Genomic DNA, 14,241 nt, shown 5'->3' on the forward strand with positions numbered 1-14,241 from the left:
CTACAGCTTTTGCAAATTTTTTGTTCAGTTTATTCCTAAGAATTTTGTTACTATTTTGTTGCTACTAAAATGATGTCTTCTTTTTCATTACACCGTCAGATTGGTTGTAGATTGTATACATGAGAGTCATTGATTTTTTTTTCTGCTTTTGTCTTTTTCTTTTTTAAAGATTTTATTTATCTGACACATAGAGAGAGATCACAAGCAGGCAGAGAGGCAGGCAGAGAGAGAAGGAAGCAGGCTCCCTGCTGAGCAGAGAGTCCGATGCGGGACTCGATCCCAGGACCCTGAGATCATGACCTGGCCGAAGGCAGAGGCCCAACACTCTGAGCCACCCAGGCGCCCTGAAAATCACTGATTTTTTTAAAAAATATTTTATTGGGGCGCCTGGGTGGCTGGCTCAGTGGGTTAAGCCGCTGCCTTCGGCTCAGGTCATGATCTCAGGGTCCTGGGATCGAGTCCCGCATCGGACTCTCTGCTCAGCAGGGAGCCTGCTTCCTTCTCTCTCTGCCTGCCTCTCTGCCTACTTGTGATTTCTCTCTGTCAAATAAATAAATAAATAAAATCTTAAAAAAAAAAAAAAACTATGTACTTTAAAAAAAATTATTTATTTATTTGACAGAGAATGATGGGGGTAAGGAGGAGGGAGGGAGGGGCAGAGGGAAAAGCAGAAGGCAGACACTTAACCAACTGAGCCACCCAGGCACCCCATATTGATTTTTCTAATGTTTAGTTTATGTCATGCTACCTAAGTTATCTTACTGTTCATACTAGTTTCATTGACTTTCTTGGCTTTCCCCAGTGGACATCAGATCACCTGCATCTCCTCTTCTTCCTGCAGTACCTGTCTCACACTTTTCTTTGGCCCAGTAGTTGTCTCTGTTGGTTTTAAATATTTATTTTCCCACATACATGAGATTTTTAAATATTGTCTTCTAGTTTTGCCAAAGGCATGGTTATGGTTTTTTTTTTTTTAGATTTGATTTATTTATTTGACAGAGGCAGAGAGAGATCACAAGTAGGCAGAGAGGCAGGCAGAGAGAGAGGAGAAGCAGGCTCCTTGCTGAGCAGAAAGCCCGATGCGGGGCTCCATCCCAGGACCCGAGCCGAAAGCAGAGGCCTAACCCACTGAGCTATCCGGGTGCCGGATATGGGTGTTTCATCTCCTTTTTTTTTTTTTTTTTTTGTGGCGCATTCTCATAGGTTTTAGAGAGTATGGGAAGAAATTTTGATTTAGGTGGCCCCTGTTTTCCTATAGGGACCTAGAAGTCCGGATTTCCTTTTAAAACTGTGAACATGGAGTGCCTGGGTGGCTCCATGGTTAAAGCCTCTGTCTTCGGCTCAGGTCATGATCCCAGGGTCTTGGAATCGAGTCCCGCATTGGGGACTCTGCTCAGCAGGGAGCCTCCTTCCCTTCCTCTCTCTCTGCCTGCCTTTCTGCCTACTTGTAATCTCTGTCTGTCAAATAAATAAATAAAATCCTTTAAAAAAAAAAAACTGTGAACAGTCTGAAAACTTGAGGAAACCAAAGAGAGAATAATATCATGAATACTATCACCCCCAACAGAAGTTTTATCAAATCTTAATCTCCCTTTGCTGTTTGCTCCAGATCATTTTTCTTCTGATAGAAAAAGAACATTACAGATAAACGTCAACTCTGCCCCCTCCCCCTCTGTGCAGCCCTCACCAGCCCGTCTCCTCTCCTCCCAGGACTAACAACCATCCTAACTTGGGCAGTTATAATCTCCATGTATGTTTTTATGCTTTTAACTAAGTATTTAATTTTCTTTCAGCAATGTAGGACTATCTTGAATATTTATAAACTCTCTATAAATAGTATTTTACTCTACCTATCTTCCTGCAACTTGATTTTCCTGTTGGTTTTTTTCATTTCACCTTCAAGGTAATACTCTGTTGTTTATCTACAACTCAGTTTATTTACTCATTCTTCCATTAGTGGACATTGGTTATTTTCAGGATGGTTTTTTTTTTTTTTTCTATTAGAGCCTGCTGCAGTCAGGACTCCCAACTGTGTCTTCTTTGAGTGTTCCCAGAGGATACAGATCTCAGGCTGGAAATGCTGAGTCATGTTGTTGGGCACGTGTTCCCTCATGATGGCTCCTCCTTCCACTGCCAAACCCAGGGTTAAGAAAGTAACCACACAGTGACATGGCCAGCAATACTTGCTTCATCATATTGGTACTTTTTGGGAACTCTGATGGGTTTTTGAAATGTTCTTTTTACTTCATGAGGACAACACAGATTTATTTTTAAATACTGATTCCAGGGGCGCCTGGGTGGCTCAGTTGATTAAGCATCTGCCTTTGGCTCAGGTCATGATCCCAGAGTCCTGGGATTGAGTCCTGTGTCAGGCTCTCTGCTCAGCCAGGAGTCTGCTTCCCCCTCTTCCTCTGTCTGCTGCTCTGCCTACTTGTGATCTCCCTCTCTTTCTCTCTCTGTCAGATAAATAAATAAAATCTTAAAAAAAAAATTCATAATAGAGGAAAAGTCGTGTGAGAGAAGATGAGATTATGCAGTTGTGTGAGTTTTCCTGCTTTCTACCTCCCGCAGCTCCTGTTCTGATGCATCCCATTTGTCATTCTCATTGTTTTTCCGTTTTGCGAAATGGCTTGTGGTGTCAGAGAACATGCTGGACTGTCAGGAAAGAAAACAAGGCAAGTAGCTTTGATGGAGATAAATAAGCCCTTTTTCTAAATAACTTGCTTGAGCCTGTTGGTGGTGCCTTCATGATATACTGAAATGTCTGCCCCAGTGCCAGACCCACACTTTCTAGATGAGGAAAGCTCATTTTGATACAGACTGCATTATCTGGAGGCAGAAACACTCACAGATTCTTCTTCCATAGTCATTTATACGTCTCAGTGTTCTCTAGCCCCCAGGCATTTTGCGGACTTCAGGCAATTTTTCTTTGACCCTCACCATTCACAGGATGACTACAGAGTGCTGAGTACCAACAGTCCAACAGGAGGAGAACAGAGGTGATGCAGCAGAATTTTTTGAGGATGAAATTGAGCCTCAGAAACTATGTTTTCTGTATGCAAATGTTACAGATGCCTCAAAAATATGCACTGTGACTCCTCTCTTGGGTGCTACTGAAGTGAAAATTACACTTATTAAAATAGGACGTCAGACTTTCCTTAGGACTGTCATGATAGCTGTAGGGACCCTTCAATGGGGTGTTGCAGCAGGGGAGAGAGATTGGGCCCAATTCTGACTACAGTGAGGTGGAGTGGGCGTCTATAGAAAAGGAACAGGGCTAGTAAGGGGGTGGAGAATCATTACTAAGCGAGTAGGGTAATTCTTCGCTGCAGTGACCTGACAGGACTGTTCCTAAAGGCGGGCCAGGGTGCTCAGATAGCTCTTGTGGGGATGGTGGAGGGTGGCGGAAGATGAGGGGATCAGATACTGAGGGTAGGGGAGTTGGGCTAAACGGACCTAGCAGGATTCTTGCTAAAACTGGGGTCTTTAAAAAACAAAACAAACAAACAAAAAACCAAACCATTTTAAAGTAATCTCTTGACCCAGTGTGGGGCTCAGACTTACAACCCAGAGATCAAGAGTCTCATGCTCTACCCACTGAGCCATCCAGATGCCCCTTAAAACTGAGTTCTTTTTTTTTTTTAATATATATTTTATTAATTTATTTGACTGAGAGAGAGAAATCACAAGCAGGCAGAGAGGCAGGCAGAGAGAGGGGGAAGCAGGCTCCCCACTGAGCAGAGAGCCCGATGCGGGGCTCGATCCCAGGACCCCGAGATCATGACCTGAGCCGAAGGCAGAGGCTTTAACCCATTGAGCCACCCAGGCACCCCTGAGTTCTTGAGGATGTGCTCCGGGATGGCACCTAGTCAGAAAAGGGCTCAGAGGAGCCTATGCAGAGTTTTTGGTCAAGAGAGAAGCTTTGTCAGCACCCTCAGTACAGTGCTGGGAACCAAGCAGGGGGAAATCAGTGCAGCATAACTGGGAGCAGAAAGAAGTTTTATGAGGAGGAATGTGGAAAGAAAGGACCCCTTGAGGGGTGCCTGGGTGGCTCAGTGGGTTAAAGCCCCTACCTTCCCAGCGTTCTGGGATTGAGTCCACATGGGGCTCTCTGCTCAGCGGGGAGCCTGCTTCCTCCTTTCTCTCTGCCTGCCTCTCTGCCTGCTTGTCATCTCTGTCTGTCAAATAAATAAATAAAATCTTAAAAAGAAAGAAAGAAAGGAAGGAAGGAAGAAAGAAAGAACGGACCCCTTGAGCACTTTGTGTCAGGCACCTACTTCCCTTTTTTCTTTACCTCATTTGATCCTGTAGCATCCCAGGGCAGGCGACCCCAAGATGGGCTACTTTGCCATGCAGATTATTTGGAGCTAAAAACAAGGTCTACAAGGTTAAAGAAAAAATGTGGACACTACTCTTCCTTCCCAACTGCCTAAAAGAATTTAGACAGAGGAAGAGAACTGTTGCCATAGATGATTCCTTTAGGATATGGGTGTGGTGGACAGGCAGGAACCTGTTTGATCACCCCATGTTTCTCAGGGGCCCAGCAAACACTTGCTTTCCAAACACTTATTATTTTTCATTCTGTGAATTGCATTCCTTCCCTTTGAAGCCCCACACACCTACCCCTTCTCCTAGGTTCAGGACGACATATGTACCTCATTTTGTCTGACTATCTTTGGAATTCCACATCTGTATGAATTCCCTATACATACGAAATCAAATTTGATTTTCTCTTGTTAATCTGTCTTATGTCAGTTTGTTTCTTAGTCCGGCTAGAAGCACCTTGAAGGGCAGATTAAATTTCTCCTCTCTCACAGCCCTTACAAGAGGGAGATTTGATTTTTTTTTTTTTAAGATTTTATTTATTTATTTGAGAGATGAGAGAAAGAGAAAGCAGGAGCAGGAGAGGGGCTGAGGGAGGAGGAGAAGGAGACTCCCTGCTGAGCAAGAAGCCTGATGCGGGGCTCAATTCCAGGACCCCAAGATCATAACCCCAGGCAGGATGAAGGCAGATGCTTAAGCAAATGAGCCACCCAGGTGCCCCTCATTTTTTGCAAAAGGAAATTTAAGGAGATTAAGTAACTTGCCCAACTGACAGAGGTGGGATTCATATTTTTTTTTAAGATTTTATTTATTTATTTGACAGAGAGAAATCACAAGTAGACAGAGAGGCAGGCAGAGAGAGAGAGAGAGAGAGAGAGAAGCAGGCTCCCTTCTGAGCAGAAAGCCCGATGCGGGACTCGATCCCAGAACCCTGAGATCTTGACCTGAGCTGAAGGCAGCGGCTTAACCCACTGAGCCACCCAGGCTCCCCAGAGGTGGGATTCAAATCCTTGTCTGTATCCTGAACCATGAGCGTATCAGAGGTGACCTGTTTGGGCTGAAATAGGGAAGGCATTTTCCTAAATGTCCTGTACTGTTTAAGGTCCTTTGAGACCTTCTCAAATAATGGGTTTGAGAATTGTGCAGAGGGAAACAATACAATGACTGAAATAGAAGTTTTCTGACAACCTAATAAGGTGGTGGATCACATCAAATTATTTTGAATTCGGGGGGAAAATGTGACATTTGCTGCACACTGATGTTGTGGATTGCAATTCATGTACCACACACGTAAAGTGACCCAATTGCAGTTATTTTGAATGTTAACACGATGTTGGCGCTATGATCCGGGAATAGCTGGTCTTTACCTTGTCAACTCTAGATGTCACTCTAAGATCGTGAGTTAGAGGCATCTAACTCCACACTAGAGGCCCTGACTTCCTTGCATTCTTTTTAGCTGACTCATGGTGCAATTTTCTGTTTCAATCATAGCTGTTTATTTTTGAAGGAGGAACTGACGCAAAGAATAAAATCTTTTAACACCGATGTTCAAGACACCCCTAAGATTAAGATCAGGAAGCTGAGAACTTTTGTGGAGGTGTGCGTAGCTAAGCTACTGCCCAAATCCCACTGTGAAAGGCCTGCAGAACAGACAGCAGCCTTGGAATTTTGCATTTTGTGAGGCAACAAGCTTTAACAGGGTAGGGCTTGTGTTCTGCAGTCAGAAATTCTCTAAGGAAATAATTCCTCTGAGGAAAGAAATTCTTGTAATTATCACAGATGGTGTGATATATTCGCCCCACCTAATGATGGGTGCACTCTGTTTTTATCCAGGAGCAAATGCAGATACAGGATGATGATGGAGATGAATGAAGATTCCAGAGATTTCTGGTTTCCGGGAATGAGTCCTTTGCCGCTCAGGTTCTGTTTTCAGGCAGTTGTGTGGGCGAGGGTGCCAGGGAAAAGGAACTGGTCCTTCCTCATCCTATTCTTCAGAGCCATGTACGTGTTCAGAATATGGAAGGCAAAGGGTTCCTCTTCTTTACTCTGTGTGGTGATTTAAAATCCTCTCTTTCCACTTTTTTGCACTGATTGTTTGGTTTGAGAAGAATTGCAGCAGACTGCAAAGAATTTTGTTCTTTTGATTCACAAATAGGGTGTTTTGAAGTTATCACTGCAAATGTGTTCAAACAGTATGCAAATTGGAACCTCAATGATTGAATAGCTGAAAACAATCTGGTAGCTCCATTCTGTCTGGGATTTAGTTCAGATTATAGAGCACGTTATTGGCAATGGGACTAGACTGGACCATGTCTGGGAGGAACTTGGGGGAAGAGGAGACTGTGAAGGGAGACTAGGTATTTGAGTAAATTATTTAGTAACTCAAACTCTAATGCTCCAAAGGCCACCAACAACCTCTTACTAACTAGATTTGCTGTTAAGTCATTTGGTTCGAGACTTGAAATCATCTATACCACACAACATGTCTGCAGAACATAACTGTAATATTTGGTTGTCATCATTAACATGACTTTACTCCTCTAATGTCTTCATTAATAACCTTCACTATTCTGGAAATTCTGGCCCAATACGAAAAAAGTTGCGGATCACTTCATTATTTATTTCAGAAACTTGAAAAACCCAACTCAACGAACACCGTACTATTGCATTTTTCAATTGACAGCATCAAAGAAGCATTTTCTGTACAAGTTTCTTCAAAACCTTCACCTTTTGGTGTCCACAGTTCTGAAGTTCCGTATCATGATTCTTGCCTAGGCCTAACGAGACCCAGCATTGAAAAAGCTACCTTAAACCAACCCCAAATCTCATATATATTCTAACTTGGCCCTACCCCCTCTAAGATTGAGTAGTGTTCTTTCTTAACAATGAACTCAGCTTTGTCTCATCAACAGGTTGTTTTGGTGATGTTTTCTTGAAGCCAGGAATGCCACTGATCTCTCAAATGCATCTGCTTATTGATCATTTCTGTCATCCCAAATCTCTTGTGGCTCTTGGATCCTACACTTTCCTGGTCTCTCCCTACCCAGAAGGCATCTTGTTTTGCAGACTCCCCATGAAATGCTCTGTTCAGATGATTTTAAAATTATACTTACAGTTAGGTTCATTCTACTTTCTCCCCACAATGAAAAGTTCCTCTCAAATATTTCTCTGTCATAACAAATTCTGCAGGTTCCTGACTCTCTCTCCTTCTTTCCCCATTTCTAATAAATAGCACCACAAGACAGCTGATTTTGAATTATCTTTGATTCATTCTTTTCTTTTATTGCTTATAAATAAGGAGTCTCTAAGTCCAGTTAATTTATCCAAAAAAAATTTGTATTGATCTCCTTCTTTTATTTCCATCACTGTCCACCATTTTAGACTTTTGTCTTGTGATCCTTAAACTTTATTGTGTGTACAGTCTCCTTTGAGATTTCATGGGACTTTATGAATCATTTCCCACCCAAAATGTAATTGTGTACATACATACAAGTGTATATACATACAAGATTTTGAGTATAATATCAGAAAGTTCACAGAACCCATGAAGCCCAAATTCTTGTCCTAACAGTGCTCTGTGTCTCTAATATCATCCTTCCTATTCCATCTCTGTTCCTCACACATTAATCTTTAATAATGTCATCTTCTATAAATGACTGGTAATGGCTTCTTACACCCTTCAGAATAAAACCTGAGGCTCATTTGGGCATTTCAAAAGTCATTCTCAATCCTGTGAATAGAATTCAAACTACCCTTTCAGTTTTATGCCCTTAAATATGGAAGTAAAATATGACTCCCTAGCCCCTGATTAATGGGCACAAACTAACCGAACTCTTACACATACAAGGGAGCTCTATGCTGGCTACAGAGGTGTCAGCAATTCCCTCACTATAACTCCCCACCCACTCCCATCCACCCTTGCTCTGGCACATGTGTCTCCTTGCTGTCTGCCAGACATACAGGAATGGCATGGGCTTTGAAGTTTAGGCAGATTTGGGTTTTAAATGACAAGTAGTAGAGTATTCTACCCCAAATTATGACTCTTTGGCCTAGGATTACTTTGAGTCAATTATTCTGAGAAATAGTGGACATGGGAGAAGCTCTGAAAACGGAAGAGTAGTTACCTTTTTGGAAGAGAAATTTGCTTTTGTAAGGAAATCTCTAGCAACAAGGGATCTCCTTCTCTTTATTAGATATAGGATGATGACTAAATCACAAAAGAATCTTGTCAATGGAAAATGCTCTGGACTTAAATCTGCATAAAAAAACCTTACCCTTAATTACCTTGCTTTTTCTGGTAAACTCCCAAACTGGCCTCCCCCAATACCTTTTGTCTTTTGTCTTCAGGTCAAGATGGTATTTAAGTCAGAGATCTAAGCCCTTCTTTGTGTTACTCATATTTCTCTGGGTACTCCTATATATACCTAATGGATACGTATTAATAAACTTCTGTTTGTTTTTCTTTTGTTAATGTCTTTTGTTATGGGGGGGTCTCAGCAAATAGCTCAGAAAGTTAGAGAAAAAATAAATTCCCCCTTATGGAAACATCAATCTATATTCTACCACTCTAACCTTTGACTCTCACCTTTTTTCCTGGAAATAGGAATAATAGTAACTATTCACAGACTTGAGATCAAGATTACAGAGACCAACACACAATGCCTAGAGCAAAGCTTTTCACCTAGGAGCTAGCTATTTCCAAGATCAAGATATGATCTGAATGCCTTCTGAGGTAATGGATAATTGCTAAGTTTACTTACCAGGTGAACCCCTCAGCAGAAGATGCTTCTCTCACAATTGGCCTGCCCAAATCAGCAAATTCTGAATGTCTTTCTTCCAAAGAGCAACTTGTCTATACAAGCTTGTCAGAAAACTCTGTACTATGTCATCTGCCATGGTGAGGGGTGAGCAGTGAATACATGAATGAGCCCCCCACCCTTTCAGCATGTGACCTCTTCCAACTCTGAGCACAAACTTACCTTAGCTTATCTGACAGAAGGGCTCTAGACAAAGTCCATGAGCTCAGAGAGCACTGGCTAAAAAATCCCAATATACAACCAGAAGTAACCTTGTTACTTAATGCAGATCTCTCAATGATAAAACCACACTGATGTTTTTATTCATATTCACTCATGCAATTAAGGGGTGATACTTCATTTTCTCAATGGCAGAGGATGAGTAATGACTACTGAGAATATTAGGTATTTTACATTACATTTTTTAACCTATGAGTTTATAACCCATGAAAGAGGCACTGGCTTTTGATGAATCCCCAAACTGTGCTAAGTGTTATAGTACACACTTGGGAGAGAGTTCTGGAGTAGCTCTGGAAAGAGGAATTTTAGGAAAATAAAAAGGGTGGTTGCTAACCTAAAATGACTTCAAATCTTATGGGGGGGAAAAAAGTCTTATGGGGAAGGCAGAATTTATTTCTGAAATAATTAGACCACAATTATATTTTAAACTAAAGAATCTTTAGTTTCAATATCATTGGCTTCCTATTATTTTATGGCCCTGAGAATGTTATTATGAGATGGGGTTTTCATACGCTTCACCAGACTCCTGAGAGGAAGAGGGTGGAAGGGGGAGGTAGGGAGAGAACTGAAACAGGTTAGAACTGGGTTATGACTTAAGTGTGCACTTCAGTGTGGGTTCAAGGAGGACTGGTCTCTTGGGGAGTGCTTTCCTTCTATCCCTAGGCATGTGTGTGCATGGGTGTGTGGGGTCCCAGTCTGCTCTCCTTTAAAATCTAGGACCTCATTGTATTGAAGTCAGAACTTTGCATTTACAGGCTGAGACCCAAACACAGTGGGGGTTGCTGCCAGAAACAGTAGCATCTAATGGGCATCACTGTCTTCCTTTTCTTCCACTGGAACCTGAACAGCTTGATTCCTTTTAGCCCCTTTTGGAGCTGCTTCTGCATAACTTGAGTGGTGCCCCTCTCCCTAGCTGAGCGAGATGGACAGATCTCCCCTGTCTCAGTTACTCAGAGGCAGCAACCGAGGCTGGCGATGCTCTCCTTGCAGGAGGAAACAAGGAGAAGAAGGGATGGGAACATGACTCTGGCAATGGCCAAGGATTCCTGAGTTTGAAGGGTAGCCTCCCACTTCTGCCCATTTCCTCTGCCATGCTCAGGGAAAAAATAAGCTCTAGCTGTCTATAATCACTACAGAACTGGTAGCAGCTTTCTCTCCTGTCAGTAGAGTAGTGCGTGTCCCTATCAATCTCAACCTTCGGAGAACCCAGTTTATGCCCTACAACAGTGTCATCCTGTACAGTGACAAAGAGATTTCAATTGTTACTTACCCAAGCTGCATTTTAAAATGAATTTCAAAGGATGGTGGCTGCCGAAGCCTCTCCCATCTCCCCAGACAGGCCACAGTGAATGTCAAGGGCACTGCTTTTATGCTTCCCTTTCTAGGTAATTTTGCCTTCCTGAGTTCAAGTGTGTGCTCCTTCCGTGGGCTGGGGTGTCTAATTCGATCAGATAAAGTAAGCGGTGTTTGGCAATAGGACATCTGAAGGTTGGGGGGAGAGGCAGTAGCTGGGGTGCTCTGGCTGCTGACTACTAACAACACTTAACTCCCGAGATATTCCAGAGTATTCAAAACAAAGTGTTCCCACCTGCTGTGACAGTCCCGGGCATGATCACTGTACCCTCCATAATCTTAGTATCTTTGTCCCTTTTCTTGCACATTTCTCTTGGTGTAATAAGCAGCAAATGTACATGCGGAAGCCAATGTGAGCCTGCTAATATATTCTTTCCAACCCAGGTTAGAAACAGAGTAGCCATAATCTTGATTTGCTAAATCTTTCTTTCTTTCCTTTTTTAAAAGGATTTTTATTTTATTTATTTGACAGATAGAGATAACAAGCAGGCAGAGAGGCAGGCAGAAAGAGAGGGGGAATTTGATCAATTTTCTATTAAATAAACGAACTGAGAGTGTTTTAACTTCCCAAAATCTGGTTCACGGCAAAGATAAAACCTGAATCTAATTTTCCTTATGATCTGAGTGAACACCTTCTTATTTTTTTTTTTTTTAAATCAAGTACAGAGGGACCAACAGTCTTTCCTCAACAGACTTGGAAAAACATCCTCAAACATGTGTACTCTTATACCACTTTGGCCTGTGAACACAGTGGAGGAAGGTAGAAATATCCTTTGCAATAGGGTTGATCCAAGAGAGAAGTCCATCAGGTTTCACAACAGCCTGCTCCCTGCTTTGGGCTTTGCCATGCTTAGATTTGACCATGAGGTGGCAGGAGCCTCCACATAGTAAATCTAAGTTGGCAAGGAAGCATTGATAACATTTGTGCAAATACTGTACGTATGTGCAAACATCTTAAGCCCCTTGTTCTTTTGCCTCCTGTTTCAAGGGCGCTCTAACTCGCCCCTCTTGGGATGAATCTTCTGACGACAAATCTCCAATAATTATTAGCGCAAATTTGTGGGACCCTCCCCTTTCCCCTTTCTGCCTCCTGTTCTGCGTCTGTTCTTCTGTCTCAGAGGGACAGAAAGGAAATAGGAGGGAGTAGTAGGAGGGAAATATATGTCAGAGCATCCCGAAATGGGCTGGAACATTTAGCTCTTCTCTGATGATCGCTCGACCAGCTAACTTATGAGCCAATGGGAACAGGGACATATTAATATCATTGTTTCCTTTTTTGGCCGTTTCTCTCAGGGTGTAACATGCAGTAAAGTAATATATAGCAGCCTACATGGGGCTATCGTAGAGACCTATTTTAAATTGCTTAATTGGGCTTGTCATCCCAGAGCTGGGAGGTGTGGGAAGTTTACAGACGGGAGGAAAGGCACTTAATTGGTGCTGTGTTCTATATATCTTTATGTAACAGCAGGCTCTTGAAAAAAGGGGGAAATCTTATATAAAAGAACGTGAGCAAGACCAATCAAGTGAGGATACAGGCAAATCCTCCAAGGGCGCACGGGTTCTGCTGAACTATAGCTAGCATGGCAGTGACATTATGAGTAAGAATCTGTTTCTAGAAGGCTCCTGTGTCTTACGATCTTGAAAAGAGTCATATTCTTTAAACGAGTGACGTTTTTGCTATAAAAAGGTTCAGTAAACCCTCACCAGACAACCACATCACAGAAGAAAATCTTGCCAAAGTGTGAAAAAAAAAATCAATAAAGCATCCCATTTGCATTGAGGGCTTAGGTTTAAAAATTCAGTTAAGGGACTGTGCTCTGTATATCTGAAAGTAGCTCTGACCTAAGCTTCAGAGATGACTCGCTCCCCATTAGCTTGGTGCCTGTAATTAATGATTTAACGTCAGGAGCCTTGTTTAAGGAAAGTGGGGTTTGTTCCATTCCTGGTCCATCTGTTCCTTCTTAGACACGAAAATCTTGTGGCATAACCAGAGCTAAGTGGCTGCCTCCTGGTGGCCCCCCTAGTGGCTGGCTGTAAGGTGTGTCCCCCCCTAGGCACTGGGCTCAGCCTGGGGCGCCTTCTGTCCCCAGCTCACTGCGGTAGAGACTGCGGCAAGCGTCAGGCACGCCCAGTTAAAGGCACAGCACTGTATTCCCTCCAGCCAAGCTCCATCTTTGGCCACACCCAGAATAGAAGAGTCTGGCATCACCAGACAGAGAGCAGGTTTTCAGCAGGGGCTCCAAGGGGGGGCTCAGTCTCCAGGGCCACAATCTGTGTAGGGCTGAGAGGTGTTATTTTAAGTTTACATTTCTTCTTAGGCATTTTAGACCTGACCTGACCAATCTAATAAAAACCCAGTTTTGTTTAGAGGGGGAAATGCTTCCCATGTATTCATTCATTCATTCATATGATATTTTTGAGCATTTATTATATGCCAAATATTCTGCTGGACTGGACAGGATCCATGCAAGCATAGCGTTTACCTTCATTTTCCTCTGTAAACTGAGATGCTTAAATGTTCCCTTCCAACGTGAGCATTAATCTGAGTTCTAACCTCCCAGCCTTAATAAGGAGGCCTTCAAGGTGGAGAAAAAGAAAGAAGTTGAATTAAGAAGAAAAAAAGGGAAGGCCAGAAAGCATCCCTGACCCAGCTAAATTAGCTCTTAATTCCCCCCAGGGAAGATGGGGTGACATCACCTCAGAGGGCTCCCATCACTGAGGGGCTGGGAGAGAAACGCTGATTTTGTTATTTCCTGCAGTTTTCTGGAATGAGTGTATGACTCCGCCTTTATTCGGTGACAAACAGGAAGCCCTCTATGCCTCAGTTACCTTACCTGTAAAATGGGGTTGAAGCATGTACCAAGAGCCAACTTCCTACCAGACTGGAGCCAGCAAGTGGCATGGCACTTGCTTCCGGGCAGCTAATAGCCTTGTTGGGGGCATGATTTCCACATAGGAATTAAACTTCCACATATGAGACAAAGAAAGTGCTGTACATGCCATAAGTTAATTTAATTAATAAATCAATTTTATAAATTTGAATTAATAAATTGAATACATTGATAAATAATTTAATCAATTATTAATAAATCAAATGCATATAAATGTATAAAACATACACTACAGGAAATATATGCACGTTATATGTGTACGTGAGGCTCCTGGAGGTAAGTGAGTGAAGAGACAGCTTGGGTAGAACTTGGGTGAAGGCTTCCCAGAGACCGACCTCGAAGAGAACAGTAAGTATTGGAATCCATCCCTGAGGGTGAAGGGGGAGCAGGGGAGGGACAGATGAGGGAGGGGTGGGAAAGCCTGGCCAAGTCTGCAGTAAGACTCTGCCTTGTCACTAGGTCACCCAGGACTGAATGGCAGAAGGAGGAATTTGATTCTTTACTGATATACATCCTTAAGCCGAGAGGGTGACGTAATAAAAATGATGCTTTTAGACGATTAATCTGGCACCTTAGCGCAGGAGTGATTTAAAGAGGGAAAGAATACCAATCAGGAAATTATTGCAGCCGTCTAGACA

This window comes from Neovison vison, chromosome 11 (genome assembly GCF_020171115.1).
Source record: "Neovison vison isolate M4711 chromosome 11, ASM_NN_V1, whole genome shotgun sequence".
NCBI lineage: Eukaryota > Metazoa > Chordata > Mammalia > Carnivora > Mustelidae > Neogale > Neogale vison.